At 35.7% G+C, this 25,149-nt stretch overlaps 1 protein-coding gene across 1 annotated transcript in view; it reads left to right on the forward strand.

The window, feature by feature from the left end:
* The window catches only part of LOC126737170 (bone morphogenetic protein receptor type-1B), a 450,789-nt gene that overhangs the window by 191,153 nt on the left and 234,487 nt on the right, over positions 1-25,149 (forward strand). The window lies entirely within an intron of this gene.

A 25,149-nucleotide genomic window follows, 5' to 3' on the forward strand; every position in this document is an offset into this window, starting at 1 on the left:
TTTATTTTCTAGAAGACGAGGGACAATCCATTTAGCTAGACCGCCCACACTCGATTGGTCCTTGAAGTAACTTAGGTAGAATTAAAAAAAAAAATTAAATCACGTAAAATAAAATATATTTATCTTCATTGAGGGTCTTTTATGGATAGACATATGAAATAAATTAATAGTAAATAAGTTTTATAATACTGTACATCTTATACAGGAGTGGTCAACTTAGGTCTTGAGTGCGAAAATCAATGTAATTGTAGTGTTTTAGCCGTTCGTTAGGTGTGAATTAAAATAATCAAAAATAGCCAACTATCACTTACCACTACTAGAGATATTTATTTGTATTGTATTTATTTACAACTACTTAAATCTCGCGCCAGTATTCCAAACTTTACTTCACTGAACTGCCTACAGTCGGCGATGCGGCTCCTTATATACTCGGCGGAACGCTGTTCCGGAAGATTCCCGCTTAATCTTCGAGATCTTGTACGGTGTACCATTTGTGTCATTTCGGAATAACGGAGAATCAGCTGGTTTCTCGGTGTTTACAATATCGTTACAGTATTATCTCGCACTAAAAATCTCAATCACTTTTGCCCCTCTACAAACTAGATTTTGACTAAATTGCATGTAGAGAAGGCCAAGACACAGAGGAGGACTAGTAAGAATGTACAATCAGGGAATCCCCATATTTGGTGCAATTGAGGGAGGGCCAGCTTGCGCCCCATCAAGCTGAACAGTGAAAGTTTGCCTGATTCCTTAGGGCTATCAAAGGCTTGGTTCATTGACGCTTTAGGCGCCGCTCTTAAATACAGTTCCAACGGCCAAAGCCGACCAAAAACCAGTCAACTTATTTAAGGCGGCTTTCGATGTTCTAATTTATCTTATCTTATTCAGTACTGTCTTCTAGTTGCTTGAAAAGCTGCCTTATACATATTCATGGGCCAAAGCTTCTAAAAATATTTTTATGGTAAGCAAGGCATGGTTAGTATTTGGATCTCGAACTTCAATAAAACATTTGTTCTCGAAACTCCGTTAGGGCGAAAGGCAAGTCAGATTTACTAATCCAGTTACATCGGCCTCAAACTATTGAAGGTCTTTATCAGGTTACTGTCTTTAAATTTTAATTGGGCCTGGGATGCTTGTGGTAGATGGACCTCGCCCTATTATCTCTTGGATATGCACCAGTACGTCGTATTAAGCTGATCTTCAGATGACACGTTCTTAGTATTTCTGTAGCTTCTTCTCTCAGGCATAGCTTTAGATTAATTACGTTTTCTTCATTATTCCAGGGATTTCCCTTTGCAGCGACCTCAAACTGATTTGATTAGGTGCTGCTCCATGCTTTTTTGTCATCGAACCTTGGTGGCTTCACTTTTATTATTACAACAAGAACAAGACTTATAAGAATTAATTTTCATATAACATGGATACCGTTGTTCTACTTTGAACTTGCGGCTAAATGTGCTCGACACAAGACCATTTAAAAAAAAAGAATTTATTTTATGAAAAAAGAAGGAAGCACAAAAAAGACAGTTCATAGATTATAAAAAAACCCGCTACACTTATTCATTATATTAAGGAAAGCATATGTATGCGAACTATTATGTGCATGCCACGATCTAAATTAACAGAGCTTTAATTTTATTTCTAGTTCCTGTATCTTTCTTTGCACTTGACCCTTAGAACATTGAAAGGCTAGAAGTAGCATGCCGTGGAACTATGGGCAGGTTTGTTTGCTTGCAACATCTCTGATACAATGATGCCAAATGCTTATAGAGAAATGGCAAAAATCACTTTATAATATCATAAAAATTTTCAGTTTTTTCCGAAAACTTAAAACAATACTACTGCTCCCCTTGTATTGCAAATTTATTTTTAAAAAATGCTACTAAAATATCAAGCATTTTTTAAAAATAAATTTGATAAGATACTCTATATCGAAGTTAATATAGGTACGTGAAATATGAAAATAAAGTACGAAGAAACGAGAAAACGTTAATAGCATCGCAACGCCGCTCGAACGCATTGTTGACGCCACCGATACAAGCACTCTCTACCAGTGACGTCGTCAACAAATATTTACCTGATAAATTTTTATTAATTATTATAGAGTTTAAGTATAAGTAATATTACCATTTATGAGCTATTTATGTGTTTTTTTAACGGACTTCGTTAGAGGAAGGTGCTAATAAAAGGCAGCATTTTTGTCAAAGCATTTTTATGGAAATAAAATATTTTATTAATATAATATTATAGATTTCTTAATAAATCATGTTTTAAGACACAAATTTTTAACATTTTGCAAAATTTTATTATTGTTATATTGGGCAAAACTCAGTTTTACATCACTTACTTTAAATCACATAATATATACTTCTATGGTGCTGACTTTTTCAAAGGGACAGTATTGCTTCAGCGGAAAGAGTTAAAACTACAAGGATGTTCAAATTGTGAAGGAGTTGCAGGTTTTTTATAGGTTATAAGATTTTTATTATGAGTATTATTTAGCCTGTACAATGGTTTTGAGACATTTAACAGTGACCTATATAATACCTAATACCAATTATTATATCAGATTAATTTATACTAAAAAACAAAGCTTACCTAAGAAAAAAGACTATGTACAATAGATTAGATTAGAAAGTTTATTAGTAGTAATATACAAACAAGTACTTTTACAAGTCAAATAAAATATGTAATATGTTGGGCTTTTTCGAAAATCATGTTATTATTTCTTAAGTATTTTAATAATAACTTGAGACATCTAATTCAATTTCTTTGGCGCAAATTTGTTTGTTGCAATCTTCGAATTTTAATTTTTTGTTCTTTTTTTTTCCATAATTTGGTGACAAGTGATTTAGCTTTTAAAAAGTCCTCAGGATATCATTTTCATTTTACCCTAGAGTAATATACATAAAAATATAGTATTACCAATATTAAAAAGAAAAAATTAAAAAAATGTATTATGATAATCCAATTGATCAATAAAATGTATGTTATTATAAAGAATCTTTGAAATATCATACATTTGATTAATTGCATTTAATTACAAATATAACACAATAAAATACTATATCACTTTTAAATAAGATATATAGAATAAGATGATACATGGCATAAAAGTCTTATTTGTACTTAGAGAAAGAATTGAACAATAAATTTTAAATGTGCTATAATGATGTCTATTTTGAGTGTATTTTTACCTTTTTCTTGGCAGAGTCAGGGAATGTGTAGCAGTTAAACAAAAATGGATTGGATGGGAAATAGTAATTGTTGACCTAGACCCCACAGTAACTATTAATCTCAGATGCAGTTATGATGAATGATCAGATCTGTAATTATACAAAATTTGGTGTATCAAGAATATTAATTTATTTTAATTATCCATACTTGTCTATATTAGCTTCACTGTTTGTACTATATACCATTTTGGAAGCTAAAGAAGTTTTTGCACTCTTCAGGAAAACTACCCTTGCAGCTTTGAAGGGTAAATCACTTGGTAAATTAACTGAATTATCGGCTGCTGTGTTTTTAACCAGTGCATCAGAAATCCTAGTAAAAAAATAGTTTTACACACATAAGTATTAGGTATAAATAAAGCTTATATGAATAACACTAATACTTTTTGTGACGATTTTTTTATACTAGAAAAATATATTAAAAAAAAAATTACCTTTAAGGTAGAGCTGATTTTTTTAATAAAGTCTGGCTACTGATAATATTATCTTCCTTATATAATAAATCACTTCTAAGGATGTGATCTGAACAAATATATTCTTTTTAATTGTGTTGATTTCGATTAATGAAATCCATTGTTCCCTTTGGGCATATATTAGGCAATTTATAATAGGTATTTGATATTTAATCAAAAAGCAAAAAAAATTACAGTAATAAATTAATATGTGGTGCCAACTACTATATATATATTATTATAAGTTGCAATATGGTAAAACAAAAAAAAATTATCGACCAAATTTTAGGGAAAGACAAAATTAACTATACATAGATATCAAATCTAAATAAATTACAAAATTCTTTAAAGGCAATAAAAAATTAGTAATTTCATCTATCTACCTAATGTCTATATTAAAAAACATAACTATATATAGATAGGTATATGGGTATTATGCAATCTTTATGCCAAAACAACAAAAAAAACATAAAATCCTGCAATAAAACCAGGGACGAAATTCTAGTTTTATATTTTTTATAGCCTATTGATAGATGAATATGTTCAAAAATATATTTAGATTTAAAAATATAAATATTTTGGTATTTTACACACACTTTCACATTCAAGTTTTTATTAGGTTTATATCTATAAGATCCCCTATTCTACGTTTATGATGATGGTTACCCCATGATGTGATGCTATGAAAGTATCGGTACTTACTTGTGAAAAGATCGGCTTGAATCACCTTTTTATCATGATGCGGCACAAACGACACAAGTTTTTGCCATCCTAGCAATTTAAAAAAACACTAAAATGTGGCCTTTTTCCTTTTGAAACCAAAAAATTAAAGAAAATCCACGAATCCCGAACGTAAACAAAAAGCCGTTTGGCAGATGACACTATGCGTATGGCTCAGGCGCTTAAGTTCCAGTGTTGTCGCTTAAAATTTTTTAGAAACGGTTTTAGGGATAAGAATGTTAATAATTTTGTTTTTTTTTTGCTTAAGGATATTATATTTATTCTTAAAACAGGTTAATTGTAGTATTTATATTTTTTAATTTAATTTTCCTATAAAATACAACACAAGTAAGTTAAATTAACGTTATAATGGTTGTTAAAATATAGCAAAAAATTTCCTCCGTTGGAAATTCGCGTCGACTTGACAACAGAGAATCGGCAAATATGTTTGTAAACAACACACCCCTCTTGCCCCTGTGCACATGTTGGACTCAAACAAAGTTGTTGTTTACTAATTCTAGCCTTTCAATGTTCTAAGACTTGACCCAATTCTCCTTTAAGTGTTGCTTCAAAGTTTGTCATTGGTTCTGTTTGTTTCTTTTCGAGTTGTTAATCTCTTTCGTCCTGTTTCTTTGAAAGGTCGCCCTTTAAATTCATGAAGGTTTCTTTCATGGCCTTTATAGGGTTTTCATATTTTCTGTCTCTTTCGTCATTTTATTTTTTCATAATGATTTTATAAATCTTTAATAGGTTATAATGTTTTTTATCTCGTTCCTCATGCTCTTTCTGTTTCTTGTCTTGTTCTTTTTGTTTCTAATCCTGCTCCTCCAATTTCTTCAATAGTAGTTCTCTATCTTCATCATGGCCTGACTTTTGGTTAAATGTCAGGCCAACAATCATCCACTTAATTGAACTTCTACAACTTATTCCAGGAGTACACTTTTATTTATTTAGAGAAGACCACAACAGTAAACATTTACAACGGTATGGTACAACACTACCTAAATAATTATTAATCTAAAGTACTGTGACAGTATAATTATATAAGTTACATAACTAAATTGTATAGCGCACAATGACACAATGTGACGCAATGAATCTGGAGTAAAGCCAACTCGAATCAATTTGGTTTGCAACTTTATTGAATACTGAGCAGACTCTATGCACTGATGCCGCTTGAATCAAGTTAGCACAAGCTTGTGGTAAGAAGAAAAAATTGCTCTGCCTAGCATAAATTCTTGGGACATTAACATGAATTCTCCTTAACAAAGAGGGACATACACACAGTTTTAACAATCACCTATCAACTTGTACAAAAACAAGATTAAGTGTAATTGTCTGCGCTTGAGTAGACTTCTTGTAAGTGAAATCTTTGTAGTAGTTCTTGCCAGGTAATTCAAAAATTTTTTCTGCACATTCTCTAACTCATTCACACATCTCTGATACATAGGTGCCCAAATACCAGAATTAAACTGTAGTTTACTCGTAACTAAACAGTTAAACAATGCTGTAAGGGTGTTGACATTGTTAGAAGATTTACAAGTCCGCTTAATAAAATTATCATATGCCTTGCACCAGAGAACACCGTCTCGAGGTGCTCAGTAAAAGAAAGTTGATCACCAATTAATACTCCCAAATCTCTCGCACCCTGCGCTCTGACAATAGAATCAGCAAACAAATAATCGTATTTTACGGGAGATCTCTTCGTACTAACAGACATCATCAAGCAATTGTCATCATTCAACAACAGCCTATTCTGAATTCACCTAAGCTACACTGGATTTTCTCGCAATCCTCGGTAAGTCTACGCGGTCAAGTACAAGTTTAAATCGTCTGCAAATAATTGAAAATGGATAATTATAATATTGGCGATATCATTATAAGACCAAGAATAGCAGGAGGTCAAGATTGCTACGCTGTGGCACGCCTGATGTTACAAATTTTACCTTTAATAAAACTGATCGGTAAATTAAATCACGTTTCTACTTTATAAATAAACGTGTGTTTTTGAGAGTTAGGATTTGGGACTAAAGTTATGCGGCAAAGTTAAGCGTGTGATAAAGTCTGTCCTACAACAGTTATTCGCCTCAAATAGTAACTGAATGTTGAACTTTTTGTTCAGAACAATGTGAGTTTCTCCAAATTTACCTATTCTAGTAAGTATTTTTAATTAACGTGTTTCTCTGGGTAAAGGTCATCGCCACATTTGTTATGCCAAAGATAATCATCACCTCAATCTTCTCTGCAGTAAAATAAATCATTTGTCCTCATAAGCGACTTATAACGAGCCGTTTGTACCTCCTAATCCAGCAGTCCTGGTTTGCTTTTTTCTTACATTTACCATATTCAACTGTTTGAGCTTCAGCTCAAGGCAGTTTGCAGCAACTTTATGGGATAAGTGCAGGGTAATCACAAAGGATATGTTCAGCTTAGAATCTTCCACGATTGGTCCAATGGATGACCAAAACCACCAAATTTACTGAACGTCCTTTTAATCATTCTGTCCGTCATTTCGTTTTCGGATTGCCACTTTCCCCTTTTGCCCACTTGATAGTTATTTCATTCTTTGAGATCATGTTTAGCGTATACACGCTCAGTCAGCAAAGGTGTTGGATGCGGTAATCAATGTAGGGGAAAGTTGGCTAAAACGGGATACCTAAAGTGCTTTAACCCATTACTTACTAACTATGCTAATGATATCCATAATTTTTTACCTGGAACTTCCTCATTGACTCTCTTTTATGGTTAACTATTGTTATTCTTCATTATCTTGATTATAACATAGAAAAAAATATATTTTTAAAAAAATGTAAAGTATCCCGTTTTGCCCACCTGGTCGGGTAAAATGGAATGGTGTCTAAAAATAATTAAAAAATCATATTAATCGGCCCATCATCATTCTCCACTCCGGCGCAAGCTTCGTGAGCCCAATGTCGACAGTCCTGACACATAACCCAACCGTCGTCAGCTTTAGATTTCGAGTATAGCTCTGTACAGTATAGTACAGTAAATGCAACTTTCATCATTTTCTTCCTCTTCCTCTGAACTGCTGTCAATTTTCTTTTTTTCTGTCATTTGTTTTTTATGCTTATTGACAGGTTTATTATTTTTATTTTTTCCTTTATTATTCTTTACTTTTTGATTTTCTTCTAGGTTTAGTTTGGGTTTCTTAATGGGCTTCTTTTCCATAGATATTTCCAGTTCTTCTTTGTACGGTGTTGTTTAGCACAGTTAAGTTAGCACAGCCATTTTTCCTCTTCTCCTGTCATTAGCATTTACTTTTCTTTCGGCGTGAGGAATTGGAACTATTTGTTCAGGTGTTACTTGAAAATTGGTGGTAGTGTACGAACATGAGGGAGTCGCATTTCCATAAAAGTTTCTGCAGGAAATAGGAGGAGGGATATTCTGCAATGTTTCCTTATCCGCAAGCGGTTGGCGAGGTTTCTCTGGTGTTAAAGAATCTGGTCTGATCTGATCTGGCGATGTTCTTGGAGAATTCTCAATTTTTTCCATGTCACACCCTATTTCTTCTTCCTTTGTAACTTGGTCTTGTGGAGTTGGTGATGGTGTACGTACTGAAGGGCGCCTATTTTCTTCGATCGGAACTGCAAGATTGTGCACAGGTGTATCTGTAGTTTCAGCTGGCTCAAACATCCAGTCTTCAAAGATTTCTGGATTAAAAGGTTGAATGCCTGTTTTTCTGAACCCATTTACAGCTGTTTGGATGCTAGCAGCTTTCATGTATGCGCTTCCGAAAAGCTTACCTATTTGGGTTATCGTAACTGGCCGACCTAGGTATTGTTGCATCCATTTTTGAACCTCTGACGTATAAAATGTACTAACCGGTGACATAAAACTAACGTCTAGTGGTTGTAACAGGTGTGTTGTATGCGGTGGGAAGCATAGCATTATTACACCGCATTCTCTAGCTCTTCTTATTACATCAATATTTTTTGAGTGGGTTGTATGTCCGTCTAACAGTAACAGGACAGGTTGTTCTGTAGAGGCCTTTGAAAAGTCAATAAATTGATTAAACCACTTTAAAAATATCTCTTTTTGCATCCAGCCTGATGAATGAAAAAAGGCTGTACTACCAGGAGGAGCATCATCTAGCAGCTCTGGCTTTGCTCTTGATCTTGGGAAAATAAAGGCAGGCGGCATAAATATACCAGTGGTACTCATGTAAATTTCCACCGTAACCAGAACACCGCGTTCAGCGGAAGATATGCAGCCAACTTGCCTCTTCCCACGCAGCGATAAACATTTAGATCTTTTCTTTGGCACTGTCATTATACCTGTTTCATCAACATTGTAAATCCGCCCAGGTGGTATTTTATATTTTTCAAGCACGTCAGAAAGTAAAGAGAAAAAATTTTGTACAGCTGGTCTATTAAAGCCCATAGCTCTAGCAAGTGATGTTGGTTCGGGTGTGCGAAGTTTAACGTTTGGATGCCTCTCTAGAAATTTGTATAACCAAGCTTTACCTGCCATTTTTTTATTTTTATTAAATTGATGAGCTAAACCATTGCGTTCTGCTAACTGAAAAGCCAAACTTCGGAGGTCACTTAAAGTAAATCCAAAAAGTCTTGATTCCATATGCAAAATGTGTTGCACCAATTCTGCTTCTTGCTCCTCAGAAAAAACTGGTCTGTGACGCCCTAGTCCTTTTTTCGCCGAATTTTCTCGTTCAAGAGTCCCTTTTTTAATTTTATCAACTCTGGCTGCAATTGTTGTTCGTGGTACCCCAAATTCCTTTAAAGCCTTAAGGTAACCCATTCTTCCTTCGAGAACCTCTTCTATGGCTTGTTGCACACATTCCTCATCCCAAGACTGTCGATTAGTTTTTCTTTTATATTTGCCCATTGTAAGCCTAAAAAAAAGAAACACTCATTATATAAAAATCTCACTCTGTCTTTTTAGCAGTTGGGTAATATTTTTTTGTTTAAAATTATTTAATTTTGTAGTAAATTTGTAAGAGGCATCTGAAAATAGATACAAGCTAATAAAAGTAAATAAATAGGTTAATGTTAAAATGTAAAGCCTAAAAAATAAATACCAAGCTAAGCCATAATAAATTTAAATAAATAAAATTTAGGCTGTATAGAACTTTTATTCAATAACAGCATATTGATTAAAATTATTATCAGCAATTTAGCCTCTGTCATAGAATAAACATATCATGCCGATATATGGCGTTGGGTAAACGGGTAAAACGGTCCCGTTTTACCCACCTCCCAGGTATCCCATTTTACCCAACTGCACATGATTAAAGTTTTTTCTAAATTTCCACAACAACAACAAAAATTATAGCATTCACTTATCTCTGAAAATACAGCCAATGACCCATAGAATCATAAAAAATACTCACCCTTATTTAACTGCCGGCTTTAATCTGACAAAATCGTAACAAAACTCTACAAAACAAAATACCGTAACCTTGCTTTATTAAAGTGTCAAATGTCACTCACCGCAATGACAGAATTAATAAGAATCTCCACTTGCTATATTTCGACAGACGTTATTTTTAGCGATTGACACCATCATTCAACAAATGGCGCTGCTTGTTTTAAGAAAAGGACCGGTATCCTGTTTTACCCCACTATCCCGTTTTGGCCAACCCTCCCCTAATCACATGCAATAGCATGTCTGAGTCATAAATTAAAAAGAGAACGATAGAATTTTTCCTATTTCCCCGACCCTATATAATTAGTAGTCGAGCCAAATTGAACTCAATGAAGGCGGCATAATGCATTTCTTCTTTCAGCGGCAAGCGCAAGCGAGGAATCGATGAAACACTTTGCTTTGCTTTGTACTTGCAGTACTGCTTTAATATCTATGAAGCATATTAAGTATATTATTTCAAACATTTTGGTTTGATAAACGGTACATGGATAAATGATGTCCATGGTTTTTCCAATTTTAAAACCTGTTCTGTTAAAAAAACACCTTATCAACCCCACATGTCATTCGTTTAGGTGTTTTGCTTTAGTGTTTGTAACTGTACAAACAAGGCTTGTTCCAATGCCCTGCTCATATCAGTGCTTAATTTCAGAAAGAGCATTGTACGGGAGGGGCGATAGATTTTCCCTCATGTCTTAGTTTTAAGGCACGTGCAGGCACCTTACGAAGAGTGAACTGTATAATTTCTTCCTTTTCCTAGGATATCCAGATCTTCCAGGGATATTTGAGCAACCCAGCAATGCAATTGGCAAATCACAAAAATAAAACACTATACTTTTAACTTTGAGTTATCATATAATGTTTAAAAACTTTACTTGATTGTAAATGGTTAAAAATAGAAATGCACCAGAAAACGCATTTTCAGAGCGGTGTACCCTTTCAGGTAATTAGGTCGACTGACTTCGATAAATTGGGTGCGGGCGATGAGGATGTGGTTACAGAGCAGGTCTCCGTATAGTAAAGTCAGTTGTCATAAGATCGGTCCGTTACGGGCGCTTCAGACGCGTTTAATTCTTATGGGAATCACAACAAGCATAACTGAAGTAATTCGGACCAGATCCTGTTGATTTAGAGCTTCTTGAAAATGTCTTAAGTGCCAATTCAGTCCTCTTGGAAAGGTCATCTTACAATCAGTCAAATTAGTTCTGTATTATTGGAAAGGGTCGTTTGACCGCACCTCATTAATTTCAATATCTTTTGTGGTTGCAATCTGTGAACAGAAATTGCGCGATGGGTCTTTACTTCCTTTTGCTGACTTGTTTTTTTTTTTGTTAAATCTTTATGGTATTAATTGTGTCTATCCCACCTCCTAGATCTTTTTTTTGCGAAATACACTGGTACAAAAGGGCGACTTGAGAGTAGCGCCAGTGCTACGAAGATACCTGTGGATATTTTTCTTAAAACTCCGCAAGTTGTAATAATTGGGAAAGACGTGCTTTGAAATTGATTCCACAGACTTGCACTTCTCCATAAAAAGAAGTCCCAATATAGCGAAGTTCCTGCAGATGCACTAGATATTCATAAGACGCATCTGTCTGTCGAGTACTTAATGATATGGACCAGTTATCGATATATCAATAGGTATCGATAAAACAGTTCCTCCACCTTCCTTGTATGCGCCAAACTGTCCAAGCCTCCAATTATCTCTCGTTCTCCTATGAGGCGTATGGCTCTCTTCTGGATGGAAACAAACAGCTTCAATGTATGTTTGGGTGCAAACTTTCATACTTGAGAGCATTACTCAAGAGATGGACGAATCTGATCCTTGTAAAGCGTTAAAAAATGTTGCGGATCGATCGATACTGCAAAGAAAACTATAAAGAGCTTCGAACATTGAAAGACTAGAATTAGTAAACAACAACTTTGTTTTAAGTTCAACATGTGTACAGGGGCAAGGTCAATCATTTTCTGTTGTCAGTCTTTGTTCAAGTTTACATACATTTTGAAAAGAGGATATTTTCAGCTATATATCAACACATATAATAATGTTAATTTAACTTATTGGTGTTAGATTTTGAAATAAAAATATAAAGTAGAAATAGATGTATCTTATTCTAAGTGCTAAAATAAAATCTTCAAAGCAAAAAAAAATTATTAACATTCTTATTCCTAAAACCGCTTCTTTGAGTTTTTTAAAATGGAAAAAAAATAGAATGGTAACACCGCAAGCAAAAATTGATGTCATCTTGTCAAGCTGCTTTGTGTTTACATTCGGTATTTGTGCAGTTCTGCGTTTTTTATTAAGTTTTTGATTGAATTTTCCTAAGTCTCATTTGAGGGTTTTGCCATTTGTGCTGCACCATAGAAAAAAGGCGATTCAAGCCGATCTTTTCACAAGTAAATACCGATACATATCATAACATCATGATACTGTCATCATAAACGTAGAATAATAAAAACTTATCTAAAGCATAATATATTATTAATAAATATTTTTTGACGACGTCACTGGTAAAGATTCCTTGTGTCGGTAGAATCAACAATGCGATCAAGCGGCGTTGCGATGTTGTTGCCTTTTTCTCTAATATAGGCGTTCTGCATTCATTTAACTTTTAATATTGACTTCTTTATAGACAATCTTATCATATTTTATTAAAGAGGAACAGTAGTATTATTTTGTGTCTATCAAAATAAGTGACAAATTTTAACGATATTATAAACTGGTTTATTGCCATTTCTACATAAGCATTAAGCATCATTGCATCAGAGATGTTGCAAGCAAACAAACTGCCCATAGTTCCACGGAAATGCCAATTCTAGCCTTTCAATGTTCTAAGATAAAGACAGAGTGAAGAACAAACGTCTCATTTGCGCAAATGGATCAAGATGGTTCTGGTCTGCAGCAAAAGCAGTGGGTTAAGGTTTCTGTAGGTCCAAAATTTCACCATTGACAAGACAAGATAATTCCATTGCAATGACTGCAATAGAAAAGCCAGACTTGTAGAGTCAAATGTTCACATCAAACTCTACTATAGACTCACAAAGCAAAATACCACCGACTTTGCCAGGAAAGGCTTTTTCGATATCAGAGACATTCTTCCGTTACAGAGATCTTGAACAAGTTCTCAAAGGGTTGAATACTAACAAGGCCGCCGGTACTCTGATGGAATACCGCCAATAGTAATAAAAAAAGTACGTTCGTGCTGACACCACCGTTGTACAAATTCTTTCATACAGAAGAGGTTTCTTCCTAGAGACTGAAAGTCTTGCTATGATCATGTAGCGGAAATAACTAAAGCGGCTTCTCAAAAACTTCGGGCTCTCTTTAAAACGAAAAATTTTGCTGCATTAAATAATTTTTCCGTAACAGTTCCAAGTCTACTGCACTCTAGTGCAAAGATGTGCACACATTGCGTTATTTAATCAGTGGGCATGAGTGGTTAGAGGCTTTAAGAATGTAGAAAGACGCAATATTCTTCGATTGTCTTAGGATTTTCCACTATTTCACTGGTTAATACTTTAAAAGTTTTTGATCTACCATCGAGGTCTCTGCGGAAACATGCCTCTGTACTATTTGTTTGCAGGATTTATAGATCCTAACCTAACGAATGTTAGCTCTTTACCTCTGAATATCTGAAGATTTGATTTAGTTTAAGAAGTCTCTGATCTCGTTTCAAGAATAACTTATTTTTTAATTGGAAATTTCGGAAGAAGGGGTTAGATGCTAGTAACTTTGATAAAGGCTTGAATAATTTTGTTCCTCATCTTCCGTTTATTTGCCAAGTTAACTGTTTGAACGTATGTAGTATTGTAAGTATGAATGTAGGAGTTCGTCGTAAAATATGTAGGGGTTTATAAGTCGGCTGCTGTACTTAAATATAAAAGTGCATGAATGCAAAAAGAAACTAGGGGCTTCTACAAAAATTAGTAGTGGGTTATCATCGTACTTAAAGTAAAAAAGTGTACCAAGAAACGAACTGGCGGTTTACTTAATACGCTACAATTAATGTATTGAATAAATTATGAAAGCTATTTTGACAACGAACTCATCCGGAGGAATGACATCATTCATTTTACGTTTGGCAGTTCTTAAAATAAAAAGACCCTAATATGTCACCTCACTTAATCGATCTTCCCATTTAAGATTTCTGTGTATAAAGATGCCTGTATGAAGGTAACGTTTAATAAATTGACGTGTCCAGTGTGATCTTGGAAAAGAAAAATTTCCAACTAAAAAAACACCCTTTATATATCTCAAGAATAGAAGATCGAATCCAGCACATTTCATATCGAAGAATAAATTTTTATTCAAAACGTTTTACAACCCATAGATTTCTAAGATGATAATGACAAAGGTAAACTAAATTTTTGACGGACACCTGCACACCATCCCATCAAGTGTGGCTTTTATGGGGTATTGTGCAGCCTAAAGTATTCAAAGAAACCTTTTAAGTAAGCTTTTAAAAGTGGTGGATGAAATGCAGCGTTGTGTGGGACCGGTATACTAAGTATATCGAATTATTTACTATTCAATATATATAGCGTGCAAATTTATCTTGACTATGCAAATGTCAAATTTGTTCAGAAAAAGTTTGGCGGAATAAAGTGCTCCAGAATGTCGTTTAATAGTATAAGTATCTATATATATAGTATCTATTAAGTGTGATACATTATTGAAAATGTAATTAAATGAACTATTTAAATCTGATACAATATAATATGATATCCAGACTGAAAAGAATTGAAAATGGCTACTCAAAAGGAAACCTCGTGTCACCAATTGTAAATTTGTACAGCTTTAAATAACATAAAAAAAAGTTTCAATTTATGAACGGCATTTTAATACACACATAATACACCGAACCTATAAATAATAGGAAAAAATTATTGATATCACTATTCCAACCGATCATAATATTTGTTAGGCTAGAAATAATATTGGAAGAAAAATAATTAAACATTAGGAATTAACGAATATTTTGCAAATAATACTTACCACCTAATAAGTTGCTATTCTTGTCTCATAGAACCATCTGGTATGTCTGATCTAACTATATACTAACACATAAATAGGCTATTGATCTTCCAAATCCCAGCGTATTAATGTCAATCCAAGAACACCTGTAAAAAACAAAAGAATTTAAAAAAAATTACCATGGCGTTAGACTTCCGTACGCATACGAAGGAATGTAAGGCTACATAATACGTAGAAATAATGTGGATTCCTAAAAGAAAACGACAGTATTCGAGGGCAATACCAACATTCCCAAAATACAAAAACAGAACTCTTACTCCTGGTATCCCAGATATCACACTAGACTTTAAAAATTGACAACAGCTTGAAGCACATAAAGAAAAACAAATCACCCGGAGTTGACTGAATCAGCATTGAAAATATCAAAATGTGTGGCATAGCACTACTAAAAATACAGTGCAAACTATACACTGCTTGCCTGAATACTACAACACCTGAACAATGGGGTAAGACTATCATAATATTGCATAAGAAAAGTGATATAGCCCAAATACAAAACTATAGGCCAATCACCTTACTTTCGCAGATTTATAAACTTTTCATTCACTTTGATCTGTATCAATCAAACGAACAGGCAGGATTCCCTACGAGCTATAGCACCTCCATGCAGTGAAAATCTTAACTGAAAAATGCATAGAGTACAATAAGCCTTTGGTGCCCGTTTTCGTGGACCACGAAAAAGCTTTCGATACAGCAAGCCCTCGTGGATTATAAAATCGCACATCGTTGCACCGAACCTATCTGACATGATCAAACATGTGTCCCAGAACCCAACAGAGTCGAACTGTCTTCCTCCTTCTATCCATACACTGTTGCACCAGTTTAGAACTGTTTCTGGGTATTTGGGTGATCTTTAAGGCAGCCTCCAGAATGGCAAAAATTCCACTTGAAAGACTGTCGAATATCTTCCAAGCAGGAAATTTTGTCCTCGGTCGGTATTGCTACGATACACTCCAGTCCTGTGTGGGTCATGCTTAAACCATCTGTCAACGCATGTGGATTGTATTTGAAAATTGTAAGTAATTGCTAACGCAAGTAAGAAAATTCTAAAAAAAATGTACCACACTACTCAAATGGACACTTACCGAATAAGACAGTTGTGGTCTTCTTAACGGGCCTTAGTTGCAGTCCAGGCACACCACCATCACACCATGGTTTTTAAACCGAAAATTGATTACATTGTTTGAACAATTGTAACAATTGACTTAGTACCGACACCAAAAATTTACTTGTTTTCACCGTCGTTGTTCTCGTACAAGTGCTTCGACCTTGCACATCGTGCTCAAATAATGGGAGAAAAATGTGGTACATATTCCGCGCGAAATGGAGTAAAATTTGAAATTAATGATGTATTAACACCATCTCTGTACCATATTTGCAAATCCTTTCGAGATCGAGCCTTTGTGTTACGTCATTCTTCCCTGCTTGCTATTTCAACCTTAAAGGAACCTCCTAGCCATTCAGTATTCTCTGGCTTTGCATTGAGAGGCAGCAGAATTGGGATGTTCTTTAAGCCACTGTAGCCTCCTTGCTATTGATCCTTCAGGATTTTTAACAGAACCTACAGCAATTTTAGAGAAGCATGGCCTGTTGTAGGAAAGAATCGTTGGTCCTACAATTTTTTATGGAAGTGTTCAATAGCTTTAACTGCTACCATTACACAATAATTTCTTTCTGTATATATATAGTTTTTTTCTTGCTGTATCCAAGATAAACTTTTGTCCAGGAATTAAGTACATTCAAATTGGAGATGATACATGTCAATTGTTTTTTTTTTTACATGGAATCAAATCCTTGGGCGTATATCTGATACCAATTTTTAACCTTTTATCCCCTGATCATGGATACCACTGTATCCGAAACATGTCGGGAATTTTTAAAAACTGCATGTTTAATAAATTAGTGGAGGGAAACTGCAGGATTTTCATTTTACCTTAATCTACGACTCCACTGCAAGTATGGACTATTTGTTCACTCTTCTCTTAATTTAATGTTGGCCTCTCGTAGCTTAACAAATACCTCTTGAGCGTTCTTTAGATGATGTTCCCAGTATAATGACGTCATAAGCTAGGCATGTTTTACAAGTCATTTCACGTAAGATAGTTTCCATAAGCCTTTCAAAGTTCCAGCTCCAGTCAAGAACGCAGTCTTTTCCTTATATTCTGGGTAAATATTTGCCTGTCAGTATCCACTTTTAAAGATCTTAAAGACACTTAAAAATCCTACTTTAAAATCCATGTTGAACCTGACAACGAGTCCAGAAGTTTCGTTGGGAGTGTCGTCAATTATCATTCAGTATACACAAAATCTGGTAGATCCATCTTTTTTCTTTCCTAATACAACTAGAGATGTACAAGGGCTCTGGGATCATTCTATCACTCATTATGTCTTGATTTTTTGGATCATTGAAGAAGCTTCAGTAATAATCACAGTGGTCATTATGTTTAGCTCTTCATTTTCTTTCTTCAAGCCGTCTCATCATTATCATTGGCTTGAAGAGTCCTTCTTATTTTTTGTCAAGTATCTCTCGCTCTTCTTTCTTTTTCTTGTCTCTCTCCTCTTGCTCTACTTTCTTTTTCTCTAATTTGTAATTGTTCAGTTTTCTTAAATTTTACAACAGTTTGAATCAAGTAGTTCATTCTTCATTCTATTTCAAATTTTCATTAAACTTTAAACTTTAACTCAATTTCGCTTGGCTCACTGCGTAGAAACAGTTAGTTAAAGTATTTCTATTCAAATGCATCCAAAAGAATGTTTTGAGGCCTTATAAAAAGGTGCGCGTCCAACATACTGAACCAGTTCGTTGAAACCCATTATCAGAAGAAGTAAATTCGCTAAACTGCATCGCTCACGCATCTAGTACCACCCGATACGATCCCGTGTTTATGGGATAAACCGCATTTCGTACTGAGAAAAAGCTGGCCAGCTAACGCGAGTGACAAACTGTAATCGAGAGAAAACCAGGTAAGGTCTCACAACCATTAATTGTCAAAAAACAAGAAATACAGTCCACTTTTCTCAACAGTGAGCTTTCGATACAGTACTTTCTTAACAAAAATAAAAATCAAAAAGACAGTAATTAATTTTAATTCAAAATCGCAAAATCATCATACAAGCAAACAATTATCAAATCACACTTGTCATGTGCTTAATTCAAAAATTAATTAGGCACATTAAAATTTTTACCGCTACCTTGACGATGCGCCCATACATAACCTCCCACGTAAACCGTATTCTGATGACGCCCTAAATCGAACCTTGATAAATGGAATATAAATCACTTTTCAGTACTTTTAAGTTTTAATCTTTAAATCTGATATGGCCCGATAGCCAAGTATACGAGCAAGATTAATGGTACCGCGCTTCGCCTCCACAAGCTTTTTTTCAGAAAGAATTATATGCATTATACCAGGAGATATCAGGGAATTAAGTTTCTTATGCCCACTGACTTTTTAAAATTATTCGCAAGTTTTTTACCGTATCGAAAAAGTAAAAAAAAATCGGCTTATATTTTTAAGAAATTTTACAGAGGGACTATGAGTACGAATGTTTTATAAGTTATGGTCCAAGTATCTTGTTAATAGAGGAGGTAATTTCTAATGAAAATAAATCATATGACTTGCATTCTGAGTTGAAGAGAATGGAACAAGGCCTTCCAGGGATGATACAGTCAAAGATATTCCTCATAACCATCAACCACAAAAAGTCTGAGGCTCTAGTCAGTCAGTCTAGGTAAACCCAACCAACGCATTCTTACAGAAATCCTACTATAGCACTATTTGAAATTAAAATTAGAACAAACATGCGATAATTAATATAATTACTGCATGCGAAGCTGTTGCTGAAAATCGCGCTATACCTCTTGGCAACTATTATTTATTTATTTACGGGATGTCCCCATTCTAACAAAATTACAAAATAAACTATATCCTAACCGTAAATGTATATAATTATTCTGCCATCAACAAATATATTAATCAAATATATAATGAACTTAATCTGAGTATTAAATATCCAAATTATCTATACATCAATAATATAGGTACCTATCTAAATGTATATTACTATGTAACAGCCCAAGATATACAAATAAGATTAAACTTCCAGAAAAATGTAAGCACAAACTAACCTTGACCAAAAAGAAATGAATACAACATAGGTTTTCCCCAATTAAGTAAAAAAATATAAAGCAACTAAAAACATACCCTTAAGAAAAATAATCAAAATAAAAAAAGTATAAAAAACATAGTACTTAACGAGTAAACTCACACAGACACCTTTTAAGTTTTGAAGGTTTTAAATCCACTAAGTCAAAAACCTGATTAAATCTATTTCCCAACATGTGTAGTCGATTAATTGGAGAAAAATTACCATCATTTATATGGTGACATTCAACCAGAAAAAGGAACATATCTCTAAGGACTCAGGTATTGCACCTAAAGTTTATCCGAAATAACAATTCAGGGCAATCAATAGCATTATAAATCAACTTGTGAAGAAATATCATATTACACTTAGTTCGATAGTCCTCAAGAGAAGTCATATTTAGCCTTGACTTAAGTTCTAATAAAAACGCATCTCGTACATTTAATCGCCAGGCACCAGTTCTGAGAAATTTGTTTTGGACCTTATCAAGACTGCAAATATGGTTAGCATAATAAGGGGACCAGCCTATGGAAGAATAAGACATGACACTACAAATAAGTGTAAGATATAAAACTCTGAAGGCAGCTAGTGAAAAGTCTTGAGTATTTCTGGTTATAAAACCAGAAGACGAAAACAAGAGTACGAAAAACTTTACTAGACAAACTATCTATATGAGGTATGGAAGTCAGGGAACTGTAAAACAACACCCCCAAATCTTTAATTAGCGATACTCTTAAAAGTATATTACCATTTATGTAGTAGTCAAATAGGACAACTTTTCTAAATTTAGTAAAAAAATGATAAAACACTTATCCTTATTAAGATGTAAGTCATTTGAGACAGACCAATTGTATAGAGAATAGAAGTCTGATTGTATCATCAGGCAATCAGACAAGTTTAAAATATGTAAAAATAGGTTCAGGTCGTTGCAAATAACAGAACTTGGCAAAATTTGATAATACTAAAAATATCGTTAATAAATAAATAAAAAAAGAGTAGAGGCCCCAAATGTGACCCCTGAGGCACCCCTGAAGTGACCAAAATAGGAACTGAAAGTGAATCCCTTACATTAACAAATTGTATCCTTTTATGTATTTAGATCTATTTAGCCAAAAAAGAAACCACTTAGGGAAACCATAGCATCTTCATTTAAAAATGAGCAATGAGTGGATTACTGTTTCAAAGGCGAGTCGACCTGATGACCCTTCTCGAAAGCCCTGACAATGAAGTCATGATATAATACAAGGTTTGTAGAAGTAGATTTACCCTGCCTAAGCCCATGTTGCTCGTTGATCAAGAGACCTTTACAATACCAAGTAAGATATTTGTTCCAGATAAGCTCAAAAAGCTTAGAGATAGCAGATAACATAACAACAGGCCTGTAATTTTTTATATCATTCCTGTCACCATTATTGAAAATAGGAGTTATAAAGCTGTCATGCCATTTCTCAGGGAAAGTTAAATAATTAGTAAATTAAATAATGTATACAAAGGTCTAGACAAACTATAAACACATCTTTTCAGGAAGTGGGAAGGAACATTATCAGGACCATAACTCAGTTTATCCTTAAGACTAAATATAGATTCAAAAACCTCAGACAGGGTGAACCGGATAAAAAGCATGTCGACAGAATTTCCTTCTGGAAAATTAAAGTTAGTGAGATCAACCTCATCAGAGTGATAAATAAAAAAATTGTTCCTCTGTACACCATCGCGGTCTCTGATCTTATCAGGAAGAGACGCCTTGTTGGACGTGGTAGGAGTGGTCCTCTTCGCAGCTTGAAGAGCATAAGAGATGTCATCAATAAGCTTTTCCACAGCTGCGTCAAGGATTTTTTTTTAATGGTAAACACAAGCACAAGAGGAAAGTCCTATGTCACTCTTGAAGTTGCGCGAAGATATTTGTGGGCATTTATATTGAATCGCTGTAGGTTGTATGCGTCGGGAAATATGTGAGGTGGAAGCCCGTTTCACAAAGAAGATGTTCTCCAGATGAATGAGTCCCGATACAGCGACGTCTTTGGGGTAGGCAGGTGGACTCGATGTTAATAAGCCGCAACTGCTAGACGCGTCCTTCTTGCTGGAACCAGCCCTGGGTGGAATCAGGCCTGCCAGCTCAGAGGAGCACTTACCGTGATAATAACGGTAGAATAAACAGAGATCAGCCACCTTTCTCCTGTGCTCCAGACTATCCAGACTCTTTGTCAGTTCTGGTTTGTCGATAAGACGAATAGCTCTCTTCTGTATAGAATCCAGCAGGTTTAAACTATGCTTGGGTGCAGAGCTCCAGACATGCGAGCAATACTCGAGGGAAGGGCATATTTGAGCCTTATAAAGAGTCAGCAGTTGTTCTGGTGTATACAGTTTTTTCGTTTTGAAAATCACTCCGAGTTTTTTGGAAGCCGCCCTGGCGACCTCGGCAACGTGGTCATGCCAGGACACACTGTTGGTGACCTCGACTCCTAGAAGATGTAAAGATGATTTCATTGGCAATGTTTTCTCCGCCATAACCAGCTCCGGGCCACCAAGGTTAGTCTTCATCGTAAATACTGCAGCCTGCGTTTTTTGGATTGACAGTGGTTCCTAGCAAATCGTTGATATATGTCAAGAAAAGGGTGGGGGATAGAATGCATCCTTGAGGGACTCCAGCGTTAATGTTAAATTTGTCGGAGAGGTCCATCGACGGCTACTTGGATTGTTCGTTGTTCAAAAAAACTTTTGATCTAATTCAATAATGAGTTTTGTATGCCGATTGAGGAGAACTTGGTCAGTAGTCCCTCATGCCACACTCTGTCAAATGCCTTGGAAATGTCAAGAGCGACTGAGCGGGACTCGCCGTGCTTCTCCATGGCCTCCGTCCACAAGTGTGTGACGTAAGCCAGAAGATCGCCGGTGGATCTAAGCTTTCGGAAGCCGTATTGATGATCGCTGATTAGTCCAGATGATTCCAGATATCTTAACAGTTGTTGGTTGACTGCTTTCTCCATAATCTTCGATATTATTGGAACTAGTGCAATCGCGCGGTAATTGGAGGGCATCGTCTTCTTACCCTTTTTGGGTACAGCTTGCACTCGAGCAGTTTTCCAGCTTGTTGGAAATTGGCCCTGCTTATACGATGCCGTGAACAGTCTACATAAGGGAGGAATCGATTCGTTTGCACAACGTTTTAGTATTAGGGCTGGAATTTCATCGGGTCCAGAAGCTTTGTTGGTGTCCACGCTTTTAAGAATTTTATTTATAATTCGTTGAGGAAACGAAATTTCTCCCATCGATGAATTCACCCTTGGCAAATATGGCGGTGTTTTGACTTGCGAGTGCAGAGTAGAATTGGACGCGAAGAGTTTACCCAGTAAGTTGGCTTTTTCCCTTGCTGTTACTGCGATAGAACCATTATCTGCTGTTAGGGGTGACAAGGCCGACTTAGCAAATCCTTGACTAACGGCTTTCGATATCGACCAGAAAGATCTTGTTCCATTTGGGCAGTTTAGCAGTTTGTTTTTGATCCTGTTGTTGTGACTCTCTTTGCATTCATCAATAATTCGCTTGCAGCTATTTCTGGAGGCTAAAAAGTTCCTCCGATTTTCGATGGAAGGATGTTGACGCCATTGGCGATATGCTGCGTTTTTAGTGTTTACTGCCTTTTTGCAATTCAGGTTGAACCATTGCTTGTTGTTTGATCCGCATTTAGTAGAAAAAGGGATATAAGCTTCCATTCCTGCCAAGATCGTCTCTGTAATTTGGTTTGCACATTCTGAGATGTTATTGGTTCTAAAGCAGACTTCTTTCCAAGGGAATGAGCGATAAGATTCCCGAAGATGGTTCCACTCTGCTAATTTTTAGTGCCATACCTTCCGCGGCATCGGAGGATCCTGCGTTTTAATCTCCAACTGGCAAGAGACTGTTATCAATTTATGGTCCGATGTTCCTAGGGGGGCATGTACTGATACAGTGTACGAGTCAGGGTCTGAAGCCAGCCAAAACCAGATCTAGGAGACTCGCGAACTCGCCGTCTCGATCGGGGATTCTGGTAGGTTCCTCCACAAGCTGCGTAAGCCCGCATATGATGGCAAATAGCTCAGCTTCTCGTCCTTCATCGTCGTTCTTGTTGCAGAAGCGCAGCCAGTTGATATTGTGAACGTTAAAATCACCCATGACGATGATTTCTGCACTTGGGTAGTCAATTTGCAGTTGGTTAATGCAATCAACCAGGTTCAAAAAGAGCCGCCTATATTGGGTGTCGCTTGGTGGTCTGTAGATACAGCAGATAAATTTCGTGGTACCACTGGCTATTATTTTAAACCACATGACGTCGAATTCCGCAGGTTCAAGCGTTTCCTCCCGCTGGCAACTCAAATCGTTCTTGACAAATACTGCCAATCCAAAGTTTAGTCGAAATCGGGTGTGTAGATCGTATCCAGGATAAATGAGGTGAACATTTGTTGTTAAAGGTTTCACCTTTGTTTCTGCCAATGCCAGAATGTGAGGCTTATTTGATTGCAGGTGTTGGTGTACTACATTAATATTGGTGTTTAGGCCTCTAATGTTGCAGAAATTGATTTTTAGGCTTTTGATCCTCCTGATGGACCCCCCCCCCGACCAGCCTCCGCCCGGAGATCCGAATGGGAGGCGAGTTTACCTCCGGTTATGATAGGAGTTGATTGGGAGTTATCCAAGAATTCCTTGTAACTACGCCACGCCATTTAGTATACTGTCTGAATTTTTGTGGCTGTTGTAAGTTGCCATTTCCAACTTCAAGGAAGACAGGAAGATATCAGTCTGTGATTTGGCTCGAGAGTTTTGGACAAGAACAAGGCAAATGATATATGATCTTGCCTGCAACAGGCAAGTGAGTGGGTCTGTGTGGAACCAGGACATTAAAGGGAATAGCTTCTGCCATGCAGCTTGAAGCATTTTGAGTTGTTCAAATTCTGATGTCATCACTAAATTCTGCTAGTAACAGACTATTCAGGCACTTCTTTTGTAGCATCATTTGCCTAGAAATAAAAATTTCTAGGCAAATGATGTTTGCATTCGTATGTGTTCATCGGACATCCTTCTTGTTTTAGTAGGAACAGTTTGTGGTTTTCTAGATGTAAATGTAATCGTTCAGACATTATCTTTGTAAGGAGTTTTTGATGTGTTTAGACAGGTTATTGTAAATTTTGAAGTTTAACCAAAATTTGTGTCAGCAGTTGCAGTTACTCAAAGGAGGTAATGAAATGTTTGGTCTATAGTTCTTAGCTTGCTGGGGAGGAGGGAACAGTTTATGGTGATGATGTGCTATATCTCTACAGGTTGCAGTAACATAGTATTTTTGTTTCTAAAAAAAGGAGTCAGGAGAAAAAGAAAATCAGGAGTTTTTCCTAATTGCCTTAAAACTGCCAAGGTAACTCCCATTAAAAAAAAAATGGGACCTAAGTTTATTCTTGAAAATTATCGCCCTATTTTGCTAATTCCTATATTTGGAAGATCATTGAATCTCTGCTTAATACACAGATTGAAGGGTATTTTGAACTCAATTCAGTGTTGTGAAAAACAGCACGGCTTTAGGAAATCGCATTCAACCAGCTTGGCAGTTATGGATTTGTGTAAGAATGCGTTTGAGGGCTTTGAGTGTGTCTTACACACTCATGCCACATTTTATGATTTATCGAGAGCCTTTGATTATGTTGAGCATGATATTCTTCTACAAAAATTGAATTACTACAAATTTGACGCCAGTAGTCTTCATTTACTTCGATCCTATCTGTATGATAGAAATCAGTATGTTTTGTTTGGGGTGTGTGAATCGCAGAGTTTACCACTGAAACGTGGAGTTCCACAAGGCTCCGTTCTGAGGCCTATTTTATTTTTGGTTTGCGTCAATTATCTCCCTATTTGCGATACTGGCTCTGTATATTATCTCTACGCGGATGACACAACTTCTTTAATTGCTGATGCTGGTGAAGCGAATATTTCTCGCATATCTCAAGAGTCATGTGCAAAGTTGGAAGACTGGGCTGTTTCAAACAGATTATGTTTGAACGAAACCAAAACCCAGCAGATTATTTTTTCTCTTCGAGATCTTGGTTCTTTCCCGCATCTCTCGAATGTAACAGTAAATTTCCTTTGTGTCACTCTTGCTGGTGGCTTGACCTGGCTGTTGAAGAGTTGTCATCCAAAT

This window comes from Anthonomus grandis, chromosome 6 (assembly GCF_022605725.1).
Source record: "Anthonomus grandis grandis chromosome 6, icAntGran1.3, whole genome shotgun sequence".
In the NCBI taxonomy this organism is placed as follows: Eukaryota; Metazoa; Arthropoda; class Insecta; order Coleoptera; family Curculionidae; genus Anthonomus; species Anthonomus grandis.